This window comes from Saimiri boliviensis, chromosome 6, assembly GCF_048565385.1.
Source record: "Saimiri boliviensis isolate mSaiBol1 chromosome 6, mSaiBol1.pri, whole genome shotgun sequence".
In the NCBI taxonomy this organism is placed as follows: Eukaryota; Metazoa; Chordata; class Mammalia; order Primates; family Cebidae; genus Saimiri; species Saimiri boliviensis.
In genome coordinates this window covers 79,918,513-79,939,659 of record NC_133454.1, presented here as the reverse complement: position 1 = coordinate 79,939,659, position 21,147 = coordinate 79,918,513, and the positions used below count along the sequence as shown (strand labels likewise).

At 36.7% G+C, this 21,147-nt stretch overlaps 1 protein-coding gene and 1 pseudogene across 3 annotated transcripts in view; one reads left to right on the top strand and one right to left on the bottom strand.

Annotated features, from left to right (window-relative positions):
- Nucleotides 1-21,147, top strand: part of SBF2 (SET binding factor 2) — a 478,855-nt gene that overhangs the window by 36,273 nt on the left and 421,435 nt on the right. The gene's annotated exons all lie outside the window — the stretch shown is intronic.
- LOC120364608 (large ribosomal subunit protein eL6 pseudogene) lies at nucleotides 19,896-20,787 on the bottom strand (annotated as a pseudogene). Its single transcript, XR_012518089.1, has one exon. The product of XR_012518089.1 is annotated as a large ribosomal subunit protein eL6 pseudogene (transcript).

The window sequence follows — 21,147 nt, the reverse complement described above, 5'->3', positions numbered from 1 at the left end:
GATAAGCATTTTCTAAAGTGCATTCCACAAAACATGAGTTCCAGGCAATGGCCTGTGAAGAGTGGTAACTTTGGCTAAATAATTATGAGAAACTCTGTTTAATTTCTTTACTTATTTACTTGGCTGGGCACAGTGGCTTCTGTCTGTAGATCCCAGCACTTTGGAAAGCCACAGTGGGAAAATCGTTTGAGGCCAGGAGTTTCAGACCCTGGGCAACGTAGAGAGACCCTATCTTTAAAAAATAGAAATTAAAAGATTAGCTAGTTGTGTTGGTGCATACCTGTAGTTCTAGCTGCTCCGGAGGCTGAGGCAAGAGGATTGCTTAAGCCCAGGAGTTTGAGGATGCAAGGAGCTTTGATTGTGCCACTCACTCCTCTAGCCCAGGTGACAGAGGGAGGTCCTGTCTCCAAAAAAAAAAAAAAAAAGGTAAATACGTGTGTGTGTGTGTGTGTGTGTGTGTGTGTGTGTATGTATTTACCTCTTAGAGATTCACAGTTTAGATTGGCATATTAAAAATTCTGATAATTTCCTACAGTATAGAAGTTCGATAAGCTCTTTTTAAAATTTATTTTTGCTCATTTTTATTTGTTTGAGACAGTCTTGCTCTTTCTTCCAGGCTGGGAGTGTAGTGGCGTTATCTTGGCTCACTGCAATCTCTGGCTTCTGGGTTCAAGTGGTCCTCCTGCTTCAGCCTTGGAAGTAGCTGGAGGTACAGGTGTGCCCCACCATTCGTGACTAATTTTTCTGGTTTTTATAGAGACAGAATTTCACCGTGTGCCCAGGTTGGTCTCATTCCTGGGCTCAAGTGATCCACTTACCTCGACCTCCCAAAGTGCTAGGATTATAGGGGTGAGCCACTGTGCCTGGCCAAGCTCTTTTTAGTACAGCATTTCTTCTTCTTCTTCTTCTTCTTTTTTTTTTTTTTGAAATAAGGCCTTGAAAGAGGACTCTGTCACCCAGGCTGGAGTGCAGTGGCACTATTATATTTCACTGCAGTCTCCACTTCTTGGGCTCGAGTGATCTTCCCACCTTAGCCTCCTGAGTAGCTGAGACTGGAGGCATACACAACCATGCCTATTTTTTTAATTTTAATTTTTAGTAGAGACAAGATTTCTACTGATTATAGGCTGATCCTGAACTCCTGAGCTCAAGTGATCCTCCTGCCTAGGCCTCTCGAAGTGTTGGGATTGCAGGCATAAGCCACTGAGCCTGGCCTGTAATAGTTCTTACGCCTGTTTGGTCATATAGCTTTTTTTATTGTATGATATGTCACTGTATAGTGTTTTGCGAATCATCGTATTAGAGCATAATGGAGGATTTTTTTGTGGGGAAAGAGGTAGGATTAGTCAATGTTATAAAATCCTATTGATGATTCTACTTTGCAGTCATTGACAGTATGGGATAATTGCTAAAATCATGAACTTTGGCGTCACAGAGATACAGTTTGAATTTTACTTGTGCTGTTTATTAGATATGATCTTGAATAAGAACTTAACCTTTCTCGGCCTCAGTTCGCTAATTCGGGATGTTTCCTGTCAAGTGCTTAGCTCAGTGCCTTATCTGGTAAAATAATTAATAAATGGTGATCTGTAAAATTTACCTGTGTTTTTACCAGGAAATGCTTGGGTGTACCAACTAGTGCAATCATTCTTCTATAATAAGAAATAATTATCTTTTGGCTGAGCATGGTAGCTCATGCCTGTAATCCCACTTTGGGAGGCTGAGGCAGGCGGATTACAAGGTTAGGAGATTGAGACCATCTGACCAACATGGTGAAACCCCGTCTCTACTAAAAAACTACAAAAATAAGCTCAATGTGTTGGTGCACACCTGTAGTCCCAGCTACTCAGGAGACTGAGACAGGATAATTGCTTGAACTTGGGAGGCGGAGGTTGCAGTGAGCTGAGACCATGCCACTGCACTCCAGCCTGGGCAACAGAGCAAGACTCCATCTCAAAAAAAAATTATCTTTTATCTGAATAGTTTTGTCTAGCATAATTCTTGAGCCAGACTTCATTATAGGATAAATATGAGATAAATACTGGGTCAAAGGAAAATTTCAACTTAGAGAAAAGATTTTGATGGGAGAGAGGCTACAGTGTTTTCCAGATCAGGAGTAGAAATTATGGGGGCTGTTGTGAGATGAGATTGCTGTTTTGGATCTGCTGTGAAATGAATACTATGTATAGGGGTTGACAATATGAGGCTGCACCCTGGAGAGGGTGGACCAGATTTTTAAGTCTGAATTTATCTAATGAGGTTTTGGTTTATAATCCAGATGTATATGGGCAAACAGTGCTGTTAGTGGAAGCTACAACCGTAGCTCATTTCTGACTAATGCAGCTTCGAAGGCTTTTATCAGTTATGCTTTGTTATGAGGCCATTCTTCGCCACAATTACGTGGACCAGGAATTAGCATCAGTGATATATAGGTATGCCAGTGGCTTATAGCTTGGTCTAACCCAAAAACTCTCTCCAATAGCTCTGTAAATTATGAATTAACTCAATCTTATCTTTCTTAGGGAATTTCGATGTGAGATGTCAGAGAATGCAGTAATCAGAAGCTACAGGACAGTAGAAATGATGTAGAAAGAGAGTAAGTCATTGTGGAGAGTAAAACGTGACTATAATCATAATAGGGGCAGAGCTGGGAAGCTAAATTTTGACAGTAATCAACCAGAATTCCTTTCTACTGGGATACCAATTTTATTTTATCCTGGCCAGTGTTTCTGTTGTCAGTGTAGCCTGATGGTGGAGATTTTTCTCATATTTTCATATTCCCCATTTTCTTGTACTAATTTTTTTTTATGAAGTAACTCAGATGAGTCTGCATATAGTTTGGCAGTTGGAAAGAGCCCATCTTGCATAATACACCTTGTAAGTAAAACAAAATAATTTACTTAATTTACATGAATGGTGTTGACTGATTTGACAGGTGGGAGCAACAAGGACTTTGCTTGTGGCACTGTTGTGCAGGGAAACATGACTAAAGTTGTGCTTCTTTCCTGTTTGGACATGTTTCCTTAGTAATGGAGTAAAGAGACCTGGTTTGAGGTCTCTGCCATGCATTTGTTATGTATGATCATAGGTAACTCTTAATTTTGTGGACCACCATTTTCTTTCTATAGTTTGAATTAGTCAAACTGACTTTTCGGTTCAGGAAAAAAAATGCTTTTTTTATGTCATTGCTCATAGGTATTTAGAAATGGTCAGAGATAACAAATCTAAAAAAATAAAAAGAGGAAATATTACGGTCAATTTAAGTAAACATTGAAATATTGATGCAGCTGCACTAGGAAAGCCTAATAAAATTCAGTGTTACTCTCTCACTGTTGTTTATATAAAAGGAATGTCTGCAGGATAATCTATCTTCACAGAAGTGACAGTGACTTACTTACTTTTGCTACCATGTGTGTTTTTTTCTCCCTTACTTATATTTCAAATATTTATAACCATTTTCCCCAAATAACTTGACAACCAATAAATTTGTTTTTCTTTTGTTTAGAAATTTTTATTTTTGACAAATAAAAGTTATGTATATTTATCATGTACAACATAATGTTTCGAGATACGTATACATTAAGAAATAGCTAAATCTAGCTGATTAACATATATATTAACTCACTTTTTTATACCGAGAACTCTTAAAATCTACTCTTTTACTGCTTTTCAAGAACACAGTATATTATTTTTAACTATAGTCACCATGATGTACAGTAGAGCTCTTGAACTTTTTTTCTTGGCTAATTTAAGTTTTATGTCCTTTGACTATCTCCTCAATCCTTCTCACCCCCTAGTCCCTGATAACCACCATTTTATCCTCTGCTTCTGTGAGTTCAACTTTTTAAGATTCCACATATAAGTGAGATCATTCTGTTCCTGGCTTATTTATTTTAATAGCATGTCCTCTAGGTTCATTGATATTTTTGAAAATAGGATTTCTTTCTTTCTTTTCTTTCTTTCATTTCTTTCTTTTTTGTCTCTGTTGCCTGGGCTGGAGTGCAATGGTGTGATCTTGGCTTACTGCAACCTCTGCCTCCCAGGTTCAAGTAATTTGCCTGCCGCCTCAGCCTCCTGAGGATCTGGGAATACAGGCATGCGCCACCATACCCGGCTAATTTTTTTGTGTGCTTTTAGTAGAGATGGGATTTTATCATATTGGTCATGCTGGTCTTGAACTCCTGACCTCAAGTGATCCACCTGCCTCAGCCTCCCAAAGTGCTGGGATAATAGGTATGAGCCACTGTGCCTGGCCTCTTTTTTTTTTTTCAAAAAGGCTGAATAGTATTCAGGTGTGTATGTATACCATATTTTCTTTATTCATCTATTGATAGACACTTAAGTTGATTCCATATCTTTGGCTACTGTGAATAATGTTGCAGTGAACATGTGAGCACATATATTGCTTTGAGATACTGATTTAGTTTTCTTTGGATATATACCTAGTAATAGGATTGTTGGATCATAAGTAGTTCTTTTTTTTTTTTTTTTTCTTTTGAGACGGGGATCTCTTTCTGTTGTCCGGGCTACAGTGCACTGTACTGCAGCCTCAACTTCCTGGGTTCAAGCAGTCCTACTACCTCAGCATCTTGAGTATCTGGGACCACAGGCACATACCACCATGTCCAAGTAATTTTTAAAATGTTATTATTTTATGTAGAGATAGGAGTGTTACTATGTTGCCCAGGCTGGTGTCAAACTCCTGGGCTCAAGTGATCCTCCTTCCTGGGCCTCCCAAAGTGTGGAGATTACAGGCACGAGCCACCATACCTGAGTATTTTTAATTTTTTGAGCAACCTCCGAACTGTATTCCATAATAACTGTACTAATTTACATTCCTACCAACAGCATGTAAGGGTTCCCTTTTCTCTATATCCTCACCAACACTTTTTATTTTTTATCTTTTTGATAATAACTGTTTAACAGTTGTAAGGTGATATTTCACTGTGTTTTTAATTGGCATTTCCCATACTATTAGTGACGTTGAATATTTTTTCATGTATCTTTTGGCCAGATTTGTTTTTTATTCAGTGCTTACCTGGGCTTTTTATCTGGGATCAACCTGATAAGGGGGCAGAAGAACCCCTTAGAAGAAGGGGTCAAGAAGGAAAAAAAAAGAAGACTTTTTTTCTTCCTTTTTGAGATTTGGAGATTCATAATGTGTGAATTATGATAAATAACTGACAAACTATACTGTGATTCAGTATAGGAATATATCAGGGCAATAATCATTTGTCCTTTTTGAGAAAAAGTGCCCCTTTTAGCAAAAACTAGTGCAGACTTCCCAAAAGTAATCTTTGTTGTTTTGTATTTGTAGAGTCTATGATTTAGAGATTCTTTGCCATAATATGCGGTTTCTCCACAGAATCAAGGATATATCCAGGAACAAAAAGAAATTAAGGAAAGAGTTTCTAAGCAGTTAAAATCACTGTCTTAAAGATCATGTAATAACGTGCAGACAGGGTTTACTTCTGATTTTATACAGTTCTTACCGCTGTCTCTTGCATCTCCTTCCCAAAAAGAAAAAGACAGGCTTTCAGAAACAAGTTGCCACTCATTTCTGCTTTCCTTTCTTGCATCATTATTTTTATTTTCATTATATTAAATAAGCACTTAGTTTTAAAAAGTCAGATAGTTCTATAAAAGGATATTATAGAAACTGGTATTCCTTACCACTACACTCTAATTTCTGCTATCATTTTTCTTTTATCTAGAGGCAAATTCTGGAAACTTCTAAAGCTGATTTTTTAAAAAAAATTTACCTCCTGTGTGGAGGTTGCTAGTCGTCTGCCAGTATATTTTTCCTCTGTTAAAAGAAAAACTAACAGAATTAAATCTAAAGGATTTTAATTGCGCAATGAACAGCTCGCGAATTGGGCAGTCCCCGGAATCACAGCAGATTCACAGAGACTCCAGTGCAGCCATGTGGCGGAAGAAGATTTATAGACAAAAAAGGGAAATGACACAGAGAAATCGAAACTGAGATACAGAACTGCTGGATTGGTTACAGCTTGGTGTTTGCCTTACTTGAACACGGTTTTAACACTCAGCAGTGTATGAATGGTTGAAGTATGGCTGCTGGGATTGGCCAAGACTTAGCTATTGTTACAGATGCATACTCCTAAGTTAGGTTTTCAATCTTATCTACCTATTAAGCTAGGTGGCAGTTTATCCACAAAGACTCAAATCTAGAAGTACAGAGTCCTTCTCAGGCCATATTTACTTTGCTTTAACAATTCCCCACTTTTGACCATGTTCTCAGTTTTGAGAGATCGACCAAAACTTTAATTATTGATGTCACTATCGCCAAATGTACTTATTTGGTCTTGAAATCCACTGGGAAACAGTAGAACAGTGAGCTTTGCAAAGGTAGGAACAAGGACTGAGTAGAGGGTACCTGCTTACTCTGGAACATCCTGTTCCAGAAATGGAACAGGAGAAAAACAAAGCCTGGTCTGTTCTAGGATCTTTGTGTTTCCTTAAAGTCTTAAGTTTTGTTATGTCACATTTAGCATGAGTGACTTCATTTTAGTTTGGTTTGGCCTGTTGGGGCCTAGTGCGTGAGCTTAGTCCAAAACAATAGCCTCATAATTTTGTTTTAAAAAATTTCCCCATTTTGGTCAGGTTCTCAATTAGGTGAGAGAATGACCAAAACTTAGGGCCTTAGGGCCACTCTCCGTTTCCATCATTTTGAATTTCCAGTCTCAGCACATCATTCATAGGTTATGGTGTCTTCACAGTCACATGTTTCTTTCAACTTTTGTTATGCCGGTTGAAGGGAGACCATTTTACATTCTAGAGATGGCTGCATGCAAACATTTAAAACCTTTCAGAGAATACAGTGTACCAGGGAGACTATTATACTATTGGGAAGAAAATACCAAGAGTTTGGAGTATGCTTCTTACTCAGGATTTTTATAAACCAAACCACCTAAAATTAAATAGATCAAAGAAGGAGCTAGATGAAGAGTCTACTTGCTTGACTAAGTAGTCTTTTCATTAATTCCCTACAACTGAAGTTTTATAATCTGCATTTGATGTATTTCTCCATAGGCCACAAATGTCAGTAATTGCACATGTACTTTTCTGTTTAGCCAGTTCTATTATTTAGCATGTCTTTCACAAGAAAATTTAGTCTGTTGTGTAACGACAGCCTTTACAGTAGAATCTGCTATAGAGCCTATTATGAAGGATACATTTTAAATTATTGCCTTTTTTATTCTAAACCATGGAAAAAGGATATAACAAATGATGTCCTTCTAGAAGAGTGAAGGCTTCCTGACAGTATTCTCTTTATTTGTGATGTGGGTTAAGAGGAATTTTAACTGATTATGAGGCAACATACATACCTCATACGCTAAGGCAGTGTAATGTTTCTCATCTACATTGGGCCTTCATCTTTTATCTTCCATAGTATAAGGTTATTCATATATAGGGCTGGGTGCAAAATTCTCTCCAAATGAAAGTATACCCTATAAGTGCACATAATAGATCCCTTTTACATTTCTATTGCTCATGGAGGCATAAACAAGGAAAAAAGTATTCAAATATAAGAGTCTCATGATAGGAGAAGTCTTGATCCATGATCTTGGGAAAAGCTGTTCACATTAAAGATATCATTTTCTTCTGGGGAGAAACTTGCCTGGTTAGTTTTACCTTAAGGATTCTAATGGGTGTTCAGTTTCCAAGACTGTAGAGGGACCCTTTTCAGTTATGAGATTATTAACCCAAGGTTCAAGCTTCCCAAGTTTTGTTGCAGTGTGAATGGCAAGGGCAGTCTTTCTCTGATGTTCTCATAAAATCCAGTCTTTAGCTTCTAGATTATGAAGGGGATTGTCCTTAGTGAACCATAAAAACTTTCTTTACCTGGTGAAAATATACTGTGGCATAATAATTAACTGTTATAACATAAAACATGCCTTGAAAATGACAGTTGAGTGAAATCCCTTTATAAATATTGAAATGACCCATGAGGTAGCTAAATGTACCTGAAGGTTTGATTGTCTTCCCAGGAATATGAAACCAAACATTGGTTTTAAACTATTTTCATAATTTATAAGTCACCATATCTATGTATTCCATTTGGATCATTTTATCTTTTCCATGATGAGTCATGGAATGCAGACCCTTTAATAGCAAGATCCTTAAGGACTCAGGACAAGGCAGCCATCCTGGTTCTCCATTAGTCCATGCTTAGTATTGGACTTACGTTCTCTTGAATATCAGTTGTTTCTACAATTTAGGTGCATAGCACAGATAACTAATTGGTTATCATAGGTAGTTTGACTTAGACCATGGAGTTCAAATTGTATATCTAAACAATTTTAGTATCATCTAGTTCATTTTTTTTTTTTTTTTTTTTTTTTGGGAGATGGAGTATCACTTTGTCACCTGGGCTGGAGTGCAGTGGCAGGATCTCAGCTCACTGCAACCTCTTCCTCCCAGGTTTAAGCAATTCTTTGCCTCAGCCTTCTGATTATCTGGGGTTACAGGCGTGTGCCACCATGCCCAGCTAATTTTTTGTATTTTTAGTAAAGATGGGATTTCACCATCTTGACCAGGCTGGTCTTGAACTTCTGACCTTGTAATCCACCTGCCTTGGCCTCCCAAAGTGCTGGTATTACTGGTGTGAGCCACCGTGCTCAGCCCAGTATCAGCTAGTTTAACATGAAAATCTGGCAAAGTATTTTCTTGGTATTTAATTTTTTTGTTCTACTTGGGTTAGCAGTCTTACACAAGGAAATTTGGTTATTTCTGTGGTGCACAATAGCATCATAACCATAATTATGATTGATAGCATATATTCAGACATATTAGAATTTTTTAATTATGTACATTTTTGGAGCATATATTAATATTCACCAAGATATAAACTGAAGATTAAACATTATTTTTACTTTGATAATGCTTCCCATGTAACTTAACATGTTAAATAATTCTATTTACCTCTCTTTTGTATGCTTCAACGAGGGGCCCTCTGTAGCATTCTAAAGTTGGAAGTCAGAAGAGACTATTTGGAAGCTGAAACTTGATTTTGGGAAACCTATTAAATATGTTAAAGGTTTAAAACACTGATATTATGAACTAGAATTTCAGGTTATTATAAGTCATTAATTTAGCCAAAACGGTAAGTCAAAATTTTTTAAAAAGGCAAAAATGTTTACTCATTGATAGAAGACTTAGCTTTGCAAACAATCTCTTTTGTCTTTCCCTTCTTTTTCTTTTTCTTTTTTCTTTTGATAGTCTATTTAAATGCAAACAAAAATTTTTCATGATCTTTTAACAGTACATGAAAATCTTGTTCAAGAGAGAAAGCCAAATTTCACTCTTGCATTAGTAGGCTATTAATGTCAACCCCAATTTTTAATAAAACCTCATAGAGAAATCTATCTAATTTTAATCAGTTTGACTGTAAGTAGAGATTTTTATAAACCTTTTATAACCCTTTACAATATTTTGTTAAGGAGCAGATTAGCACTTTAAGAAAACTCTGTTGTGCTTTTATTTTGATGTTCAGTTTACAGAAAAACTGGATAATACTCCTTTAAATTTAGTCAGTATTTTCACATGTATCATTTCTTTTACAAGGTTAATTTTGCAAACCTTCCACAACTTGTTTAAATGTTTAGAGTTTTCCTACTTCTCTTAAAACAATCCTTTAACTTTCTAAAGTTAGGCAAAAAATTCACGTTCCCATGACTTTTAATAATCTTTTACCAAAAACACATTTAACTTTCTTTACACACCTTGCATGTAAAACTGTGTTTTTCAGTAGTTTCAAAAACATGTTGTTAACACTTAGCGATGTTTACTTTTGGTGAAAAACTTGGTAAGTTCAGCATTTTTATTATGTACTAGGTATGGAGCCTAGGAACCAGACAGAAATGCAGATAAGGTCTGACTCATTCCAGCATCTCACTCCACAAATCCCAAGCCTTACCTAACGGTAAAGCAGGCAAGTTGTACAGTTAAGAGTCATGGTGTATTTTATAAAGCATTTAGGAGGCTTACCTACCTTTAAAATGTACAGCATTTCTTGCATAAATTCCCTTTCATGAATTGTTTCATGACTTACACAGACCACCTACAACATGCTTAGACTTTTTGACTTGGCCTAAACATCCTTCTTTTAAAACAAGTCATTTTATTTTAGCTTTAGAAAAAGCATTTATATACAAGATTCTTTCTTACATAAAATCTGTTTCCTTTAATATCTTCTTTGCCTAGCTAGGAGGGCATGGGTAATTTCACATGTCCCCAGGCCTTATCTAGAATCTAATGTTCCAAAATAAATTGGACAATTTTTGAAAGTCAGAGAAGCAGTTTATGACCTTAAACCATTTAACAAACTTTGTATCTGACCTGCGTAATTTAAATCAAATGTTTACACCTTTCAAGGCATTTTAATTTTACCAATAATCTTTAAAAGTGGGAAAAGGTGATGTCCACAATTCAAGACTGTTCATCCTACCCTCTTTAGTGCCTCTTTAAACAATATGAAGTTAAAACCAGTTACTGTGAGGGCTCACCTGATTTTTGTTTTTTATGAAGGTGTTTTCTTACGTGGATAGTTGTTCAATTTGGTGTTCCTGTGAGGAGGATGATTGTTGTAGGCTTCTATGTAGCCATCTTACTCTGCATTCTATTTTGATTGTTGTGTTATATTATTTTTTTGAGACAGAGTCTTGCTCTGTCACCCAGACTGGAGTACAGTGGCATGAGCTTGGCTCACTGCAATCTCTGCCTCCCAGGTTCAAGTATTCCTCCTGCCTCAGCCTCCCTGAGTAGCTGGGATTACAGGTGTCTGCCACCAGGGTTGGCTAATTTTTTGTATTTTTGGTGGAGAGGGGGTTTCAACGTGTTGGCCAGGCCATTCTCGAACTCTTGACCTCAGGCAGTCTTCCCACCTCAACCTCCCAAAGTGCGGGGATTACAGGCGTGAACCACCATGCCCAGCCTGATTATTGTTTTAAATTTGTAAATTGTAGTGAATGACAGAAACTGATTTTCAAATGTTAAGCCTGTTTTACATTTTCGAAGTAAATGCAACTTACTTGGCTGTGTTATCCTTTGTGTAGTTTGCTTGATTTTGTTTGCTAATGTTTTGTTTAGGAGTTTTGCATGTGTGTTTATGAGTCACATTGGCTTGTAACTTTTCTTGTGTTTTCCATGTAATTTTTTGGTAATAATGTTGTGCTGGCTAGGAAAGTGTTATATTCCACCCCCTTTTCTTTCACTGAAAGTTAATGTAAAATTAATCCAATTACTGCCTTTTTTTTTTTTTTTTTTTTTTTTGAGATGGAGTCTTGCTCTGTCACCCAGGCTGGAGTGCAGTGGCGTGATCTTGGTTTACTACAGTCTACGCTTCTCAGGTTCAAGCAGTTCTTCTGCCTCAGCCTCCCGGGTAGCTGGGATTACATGTGCGCACCATCATGCCCAGCTGATTTTTTTGTATTTTTAGTGGAGATGGGGTTTGGCCATATTGGCCAGGCTGGTCTTGATCTCCTGACCTCATAATCTGCCTGCCTTGGCCTCCCAAAATGCTGGGATTACAGGCATCAGGCATGAGCCACTGTGGCCAGCCGTGATTTTTTCTTCATCCCGCCCCCCCCCCCCCTTTTTTTTAGACAGGGTCTTGCTATGTCACATAGTGCAGTAGTGTAATTGTAGCACACTTTTACCTTGAACATCTGGACTCAAGTGATCCTCCTGCGTCAGCCTCCCAAGTAGCTGAGACTATAGGTATATGCCCCATGCCCACCACCATGCTGGGCTGATTTTGTAAATTTTTTATAGAGACAGGGTCTCACTATGTTGCCCAGGCTGGTCTTGAACACCTGAACTCAAGTAATTTTCCACCTTCAGCCTACCAAAGTGGTGGGATTACAGGCATGAACCACCATGCAAGGCCAATGTTATTTCTTTCTTAAATGTTTGTTATAATTCATTGGTGAATCCATCTGAATTTGGAGTTCTATTTGTGGAAAGAGCTTAGATTCAGTGTTTTAAATAGTTATAGTATTTTTCAGATTTTTCTTTATTGACATATGATTGTCTTTTTATCATTTATCAGTTGACTTATGATTGTCTTTTTATTGACAGAAACCTGTGCATATCAGCCAGGCATAGTGGCTCACACCTGTAATCCCAGCACTTTGAGAGGCCAAGGCAGGTGGATCACCTGATGTCAGGAGTTCGAGAGCAGCCTGGTCAACATGATGAAACCCTGTCTCTACTAAAAACATAAAAATTAGCTGGGCATGGTGGCATACTCTTGTAACCCCAGCTAATTGGGAGGCTGAGGCAGGAGAATCGCTTAAACCTGGGAGGTGGAGGTTGCAGTGATTCGAGATTGCACTATTGCACTCTAGCCTGGGTGACAAGAACGAAACTCAGTCTCAAAAAAAAAAAAAAAAAAAAAAAAGAATAAATAAAAGGAAACTTGTGCATATTTAACATATACAACTTGATGAGTTTGGTAATAAGCATACATCCTTTAATGCACACTACAATATATGCCATAAACATATCCAGGACCTTCAAAAGCTTCTCCCAAGTCTCTTTTGTGTATGTGTGTGTGATAAGAACACAAGATAAGATCTAGTCTCTTTGTATATTTTTAAGTATACAATAATATTAACTATAGGCAGTATGTGGGACAATAGATCTGTAGGATTTATTCATGTATATAACCGCAACTTTGTACCCTTTGACTAATACTTCCCCAGTTCTCTATCCCCCAACTCATGGAAACCACCGTTCTACTGTTCTTTTGTGAGTTTGACTATTATAGATTCCCCCTAAAAATCGTATTTGTCCTTCTAGGTAAGACTTATTTCACTTAGCGTAGTGTTTTCTAGATTCACCCATGTTGTCACAAATGGCAAGAAACCTTTCTTTTTGACGGCTAAATAACACTTTATTGTGTGTATTTTCCACATTTAAAAAAATCCATTTATCTCTCAATGGACATTTAGGTGGTTTCTGTGTCTTCAGTATTGTGATTAATGCTGCAATGAGCATGGGACTGCAGATACCTTTTGAGATCTTGATTTCAGTTCTTTTGGGTATGTATCTGGAAGTGAGATTGCTAGCTCATATTGTTGTTCTGTTTTTAATTTTTTGAGATACCTCCATAATTTCTTTTCTAGTGGCTGCACCAATTTATATTCCCACCAACAGTATACTAAGGGTCTCTTTTCTTCACATTCTTGTCAACATTACTTATCTTTTTCTTTTTTTAAGTAATAGCCATTCTAATATAGGTGATATCTCATTATGTCTGTTTTTAAATTTTTATAGATAGGGTCTTGCTTTGTTACCCCAGCTGGTGTGCATTGGCTATTCACTGACAAAATCCTTGTGCACTATAGTCTGGAACTCCAGGAATCAAGCAGTATTGTCCTGACTCAGGCTTCTCAGTAGATGGGATTACAGGCATGCACTCTCACACCAGGCCTCCATATGGTTTTGATTTTGATGAGTAATGTTTTCTACTTTTTTGTATACCTGTTGGCTATTTGTATTTCTTCTTTGGATAAATAAATCTAATTAGTTTGCCCATTAAAAAAAATTATTTTGAGAGTGGGTCTTACTCTGTCACCCATGCTGGAGTACAGTGGCATAATCTTGGCTCACTGTGGCCTTGACCTCCTGGTTGCAAACAGTCCTTCCACCTCAGTCTCCTGAGTGGCCAGGAGTACAGGCGTGTGCCACCACACCCAGCTAATTTTTTTGTGCTTGTAAAGACAAGGTTTTACCATGTTGTCCAGGCTTGTCTTCAACTTCTGAGCTCAAGCAGTGTACCCACCTTGGACTGCACCGAGGTGCAAAGTTGTGGGATTACAGGCATGCACCACCACTGCTAGCCTGTCCATTTTTAATTATGTTATTACTATTGTTTGCTATTGAGTTGTAGGGATTCCTTATATATTTTAAATATTAATCTTTTATCAGTTATATATGTTGCAGTTATTTTCTCTCTTCCATATGTTGCCTTTCCATTTTGTTTATTGTTTCCTTGGATGTTCAGAAGCTTCTTAGTTTTGGTGTAGTTCCTGTCAAAATCCCATTGGCATTTTTTTACAGAAACAAGAAAAATATGCCTAAAATTTTTATGGTACCACAAAATACCCAAAGCAGTTTTGAGCAAGAACAGCAAAGCTAGAGGCATCACACTTTCTGGTTTCAAAATATATTACAAAGCTGCAGCAATAAAAACAGTACAGCACTGCATCAAACAGATTTATAGACCAATGGAACAGAATAAAGTACCTAGAAACAAACCCATGAATATGGTCAACTGATCTTTTACAAGGGTGCCAGGAATACACAATAAGGAAAGAACAGTCTGTTCACAGATGGTGTTCTGAAAACTGGATATTCATATGCAAAACAATGAAATTGGACCCTTACCTTACACCATAAACAAAAATCAACTCAAAGACTTAAACGTAAGACCTGAAACCGTAAAACTCCTAGAAGATAATATAAGGAAGAAGCTTCTTGACATCAGCCTTGGCAATTTCTTGGATATGACACTAAAATCACAGGCAAGAAAGACAAAAAAAGTCACCTATCTTGAGTTATGTATATTGATCCATGCTTACATCCCAGGAGGGAAGTCCCACTTGGTCATGGTTTATGATCTTCTTAACATGCTGTTGGAATTTGGTTTGCTAATATTTTGTTGAGGATTTTTGCATCTATTTTCAGGGATTTTGGCTTGTAGTTTTCTTGTGTCTTTGATATCAGGTTGATGCTGTCCTTATAAAAGGAGATTAAAAATTTATTTGTTTTCATTTTTTTGAAATAATTTAAGAATTTGTAGGCACGGTGCCTCACACCTGTAATCCCAGCACTAGCACTTTGGGAGGCTGAGGTGGGTGGATCACGAGGTCAAGAGATTGAGACCATCCTGGTCAACATGGTGAAACCCTGTCTCTACTAAAAATACAAATTTAGCTGGGCATGGTGGCGCGTGCCTGTAATCTCAGCCACTCAGGAGGATGAGGCAGGAGAATTGCCTGAACCTAGGAGGCAGAGGTTGCAGTGAGCCAAGATCGCGCCATTGCACTCCGGCCTGGGTAACGAGTAAAACTCCATCAAAAAAAAAAAAAAAAAGAATTTGTAAGAATTCTTTTTTAAATGTTTGATAGAACTTATCCCTGAAGTTATCTGGTCTTGAGCTTTTCTTTGTTGGTTGGTTTTTGATTATTGATTCAATCTTCCTATTTGTTACTGGTCTTTTTGAACTTTTCATTTCTTCATTCAGTCTTGGTAGATTATACATTTCTAGGAATTTATCTGTTTATTCTAGGTTGCCCAATTTGTTGGCATGTAATTGTTCACAATGGTTTTTTTATGATGTTTTTTATTTCTGTGGTGTCAGTTGTACTGTCTCTTCTTCCATTTCTGATTTTGAGTCTTCTTTCATTTTTTTCTCTTAGTCTAGCTAAGGGTTTTTCAATTTTATTTTTTCAAAAAAGAAACTCAAGTTTGTCATTTTTTAATTATTTTTTTGCATCTCTTTTTCATGTATTTTAACTCTAATATTTATTATTTAATTCCTTTTGTTAATTTTAGGCTTCATATCTTCTTTTTTTTCGTAGACCCTTAAGGTATAATGTTAGGTTTTTATTTGAGATCTTTCTTCTTTTTTTAAGGTAGGCATTTATCATTATAAACTTCAATCTTAGTACTGCTTTTGCTGCATCCTGTAAGTTTTGAGATATGTTTTTCTTTTAATTTGTCTTAAGCTATTTTCTAATTTCCCATTTTGGTTTCTTCTTTGACCCATTAGTTATTCCAAAATATATTGTTTAATTTTCACATATTTTTGAATTTTTTTCTTTTTGATTTTCATTTAGTTTCATTCCATTGTGGCTGGAAAAGATGCTTGGAATTATTTCAAACTTCTTTTTTTTTTTTTTTTTTGCAATGGAGTCTTGCTCTGTCACCAGACTGGAATGCAGTGGTGCAGTCTCAGCTCACTGCACCTTCTGCCTCCCTGGTTCATGCTATTCTCCTGCCTCAGCCTCCCAAGTAGCTGGGCCTACAGGTGCTCACCATCACACCTGGCTAATTTTTCCATCTTTAGTAGAGACAAGGTTTCACCATGTTGGCCAGGATGGTCTCTATCTCTTGACCTTGTGATCCGCCCTCCTCAGCCTCCCAAAGTGCTGGGATTACAGACGTGAGCCACCGCACCCAGCCTCAAACTTCTTATATTTGTTAAGACTTGTTTTGTGACCTAGCACGTGATCAACCCTGGAGAGTGTTACGTTTGCACTTGAGAAGATTGTGTATTCTGCTACTTTTGGGTGATTTTATATATGTCTGTTAGGTCTCTTTGATCTATAGTGTTGTTGAAGTTTGATATATTCTTTTGATTTTTTTGTCTGGACAATTTGTTCATTATTTTAAGTGGTGATTGAAATATCCTAGTATTTGCTGTTGCCATATATTTCTGCAGATCTGTCAATCTTTATATAGTTAGCAGCTTTTATGTTGTATGCATATATATTTATAACTTTATTTTCCTGTGTCCAATTTTCCCTTTTATTATTACATAATGACCTTCCTTGCCTATTGTTACAGTTTCTGACTTAAAGTCTATTTTGTCCGATACAACTACAGTCATCTTTGCTCTCTTTTGGTTACCATTTGTATGAAATGCCCTTTTTCATCCCTTTTGTTTCAGCTTGTGTGTGTCCTTAAATTTAAGGAGCATCTGTTGCAGACAGCATATAGTTGGATCTTGTTTTTTAAATCATTTCACTACTTTACCTCTTTTGACTGGTGAATTTAATCCATTTACATTTAACATGATTGATAGATAAGAACTAACTATTGCCATTGTTTTTTTTTCTGTTTTATATTTCTTTTGTTCTTTTTGTTCTATATTGTTGTCTTCTCTTTGGTGATTTTTTGGCAGTAATATGCTTTTTTTAGTTTTTTATTTTATACCTACTATGGTGTTTTCCTCATGGTTATGAGGCTTGCGTAAAACTTCTTACTACTTACGACAGTCTATTTGAAGCTGTTATAGTCTTAACTTTAACTGCATGTAAAAAGTCAACACTTATATTGCCCTTGCCACATACTTTGTTATTTATGTCAGAATGACTCTTTATGTTTTGTATCTATCAGCAAATTTTTGTGTGTAGTTTTTATTTTTTTAATACTTTGATGCTAAGACCAGTCCTAGGACCTATCACTGTCCATAGACACCAGTGGATCTAACTTGCCCATAGACCCTAATACCTAACACACCTGCCCCAGTGTCTGTGGGCAGGCGTGTTAGGTCCTAGAGTCTATGGGCAAGTGGGTCTGCAGGGAGTAGGGTCTGCCTGGCGGTGTGGTCTACAGGTGGACAGGCCAGGTGCTAGGATTTATGGTACAGATAGACACTCATCTTTTTCCTTTTCCCACAGGAGAACTTGTGGGCCAAAGGAATCTGTCTGTGTGCTGGAGGCTGGATTCTGGAGTTCTCTTGAAGATATTTTTGTATTTAGACGGTTGTTAATTTTGTGTTTCTCTGGAGAGATGAATTTTGGAACCTTCTATTGTGTCATTTTATAGATATCTGCTTCTCAGATTTTCAATTTCTTGAACCAGTTTTAAGAAGTTGTTTTCTAGGAATTTGTTCATTTCATCTAAATTTTTATATTTGTTACTATAGCATTGTTCATAAGATACTCTTATTATCTTTTTGAAGTCAGTAGGATCTGTAGTGATGCCTGGTTTTGATTACTATTGCCTTCTTTTTTTGTTTTGTGTTGCTGGGAGCTTATCAAATTAACAGCCATTAGCTTTGTCATTCTTCTCTACTGTATAATTTTTTTCTTTTAGAAATTCTGTTCTCATCTTTATTTACTTCATTGGATTTAATCTGCTGTCCATTTTCAAAGTTCCTTGGATGAATTTTTAAATCGTTGATTTTTAACATTACTCTATCTTTTTTTTTTTTTTGAGACAGAGTCTCATTCTGTCATCCAGGCTGGAGTGCAGTATGGCATGATCTCAGCTTACTGCAACCTCTGCCTCCTGGGTTTAAGTGATTTTCCTGCCTCACCCCATCAAGTAGCTGGGAGTACAGGCACATGCCACCACACCTGGCTAATTTTTTTTTGTATTTTTAGTAGAGATGGGGTTTCACCATATTGGCCAGGGTGGTCTCAAACTTCTGACCTCAAGTGATCCCCTCTCCTCTGCATCCCAAAGTGATGGGATTACAGACATGAGCCACCACGCCTGACCACTTTCTTTCTCATATATGCATTTAAAGCTATAATTTTTTTTAAGCACTCTAATCTGTGACACAAATGTGTTTAATCTGTTAATATTAATTTATCAAGCAATTGGGATATCTTTAGATATTAAACACTAATATTTCTCTAAGTATTCTTGTATTCCTTATGCAGATAATCAAACTTTTTGATAATACAAATCCCAGATATTTAAACACTTATTGCAAACTTAAATACTTTTATTGATTGGAGTCATAAAATTCCATAAGTGTTTTTTGAAATGATCTAAACACATTAAGAAGCAGAAAAAACATACCACATATCTAAATTATTACCCCAAACCAGTTAGATCAGTAAATACCATGAATTTAACTGTTTCTTACCCTGATCGTAATTTGTTCCTCCTGTTCTAATTTTTCTGTTTTTATAGGTATAGGTAATTCAACCAGGTGCAATTATATTTTGCGTTTATCTTCTCTGGGTTTTACTGATATCACCAAACTCAAAGGTAAAGAGCGTGCATTCTCAGATCAGCAAAGATACTGATTCTGTGTCACTGACCAGTTGATTTTTGTGTTGAACATGAAAACTGATTTCTTAGTCCACGTTGATTCAGATTTCAGCTATTTGTTTTCTAGGCCAAGTCTCCTTTTAATCTGAGTTTTATGTGTTATATCATGGTACTTTTAAATTCCCATCTTTTCTATAAATTTATTTTGAAAATTTATTCTCTTTCTCAGAAATAAGGAAGTCTTTAAATTTTGTTTGGCCAGACAAACTTAACAGGTTATTCCGTTTTTTTTTTTTTGTTCTTTTAATTGTATGCTTATCTCCTAATATGATCAGCAACTTATGCCTGCACCTCATTAAAATTAATATGTTTACTACGGTTTCATGTCCTGAGATAAGGTTTTAGGTCTATATGGTTAGCTTACTTTTGGGGACTTGTGTCTAATATATTTTCTTGGGACACATTGTAGAATCTTTCTTTTAATTGGTTTTTGGGTATGACTACCCTAATCAGCTGTGGGACTCCCTTTATACTTACTTAGGGCACCTTCAGTGCTCGATTGGATCTTCTTTGTAATATAATTTCTTCTTTTGGCTAGTGCTGTTTGGCTCACTACCAATTTTATTCACTCTCTTCTTACATAGATAAAAACACATTTATGTGTTTTATAAATGAACACGTACTCAAAATTTTAAAACCCAAAATATACATATATATCAATACTTTTCTATATGTTATAAAAACAGGCTACTGTATTTACCTTTAGGTTTATTTAGTGTATTTTATGTTTTCTCTTGAGCATTGTTGTGACCTCATGGTCTTTTATAAAATAAAAAACTTTAATGATCATTAGTTGGTATTTTTATTTTATGTGCAGTTTTTCAAAATGTAGCTAGTATAATCCCCTACTTCCCTTTTCCTCCTTTTTAAAATGATGGCTATGATGGTCTTGAAAGTCAAATTGTTTTTCATTTACAACAGGATGCTACAGACACATTCTGATTTTTCTCCTGCTCCATTATATTGTGGTTCGTTTACTGGTAGAGTATTAGGCACCAAAATATGAATGCTAAGAAAGCATCTCACAAGTTTTTTTTTTTTTTTTTTTAAAGGTAATTGGTTATTTAATTAGATTATTAGGACATTTAAAATACCAATTTGTGAGGATAAATTCCATTTGTTAGGGCAAACACAGATCGCAGGTAGCCCTGGAGCTGAGGAATAGCTTTGATTTTTGGTAAAATTTGTGAGTCCACAGCTTTCTGATCAATCTTGCGCTGCTCTGTAATCTCGTATTTCTCTTTTTCTGTGTCGAAGATCTCACCTTCCTGGTGTCTGGGCTTTCGCAGCTTCTTCTTCTTGAAGTAAGCATCAGTAAGATGTTTTGGAATTTTTACATTGCTGATATCAATTTTGGTTGAGGTGGCAATGACAAATTTCTGGTGTGTTCTTCGCAGAGGAACTCGATTGAGGACCAGAGGTCCAGTCACAAGTAATAAGCCACTAGCCAGCTGCTTCAGGAAAACCACCCTCTTGCCCCTGTGGCGTCCAGTGAGGATGATCAGAATGGTCCCGGGGGTAATGCTGGCTCGCAGTTTTCTCACGTGCTGACTAAAGGGTTTTTTGCCGTGGCTCAACAGCTTTCGAGGCACATCTTCAGTAGGATAATACCTAGGCATTTTGCGAAGTTTAACCACCCGGGTACCGCCGTTTTTGTCACCACCAACTGGTTTTGTAACAGTTGCAAGAACCTTCTCCTTCTTTTTTTTTTCAACCTTGGATTTAGCGGCTGAGTACTTCCTCTTGTACATGGCCTTTCTGGAGTACATGGCAGATTGGGAATACCTGCCGATTCCTCTGACAAGGACAGGATTGCGGCTGCAATGGGGCTTCCCCTTCTTGGGCTTTTTAGCCTTGAGGTGACCCTTTTTCACTTTGCTACCAGCATCAGCCTTCTTGGCTTCAGGTTTCTTCTCTTTAGTATCCGGCTTCTCAACTTTTTCACCCGCCATCTTGCAAGATGGGAAAGAGCTCTCACAAGTTTTGATATTGTTTTTTAATTATTTTGTTTAACATATTTTCCAGTTTTTATTGAAATTTACTTTTTAACCCATTGATTATTTAGGAGCATATTTTAAAATTATGGTTATATGGTAGTTTTCTATTTATCTTAATGTTATTGATGTTAGGTTAATTGCAGTTCGCTAGAGAAGAAACTGTATGATTTCAGTCCTTTTAAATATGCTGAAACTTGCTTTATGTTGCAAACAACTTTAATTTTGATAAAAATGTTGTATGACCTTGAAAAGAATTTTATTCTGCAGTTGGTGCAGTGTTTATATATATACATATATATACACACATATATATATACACACACACACA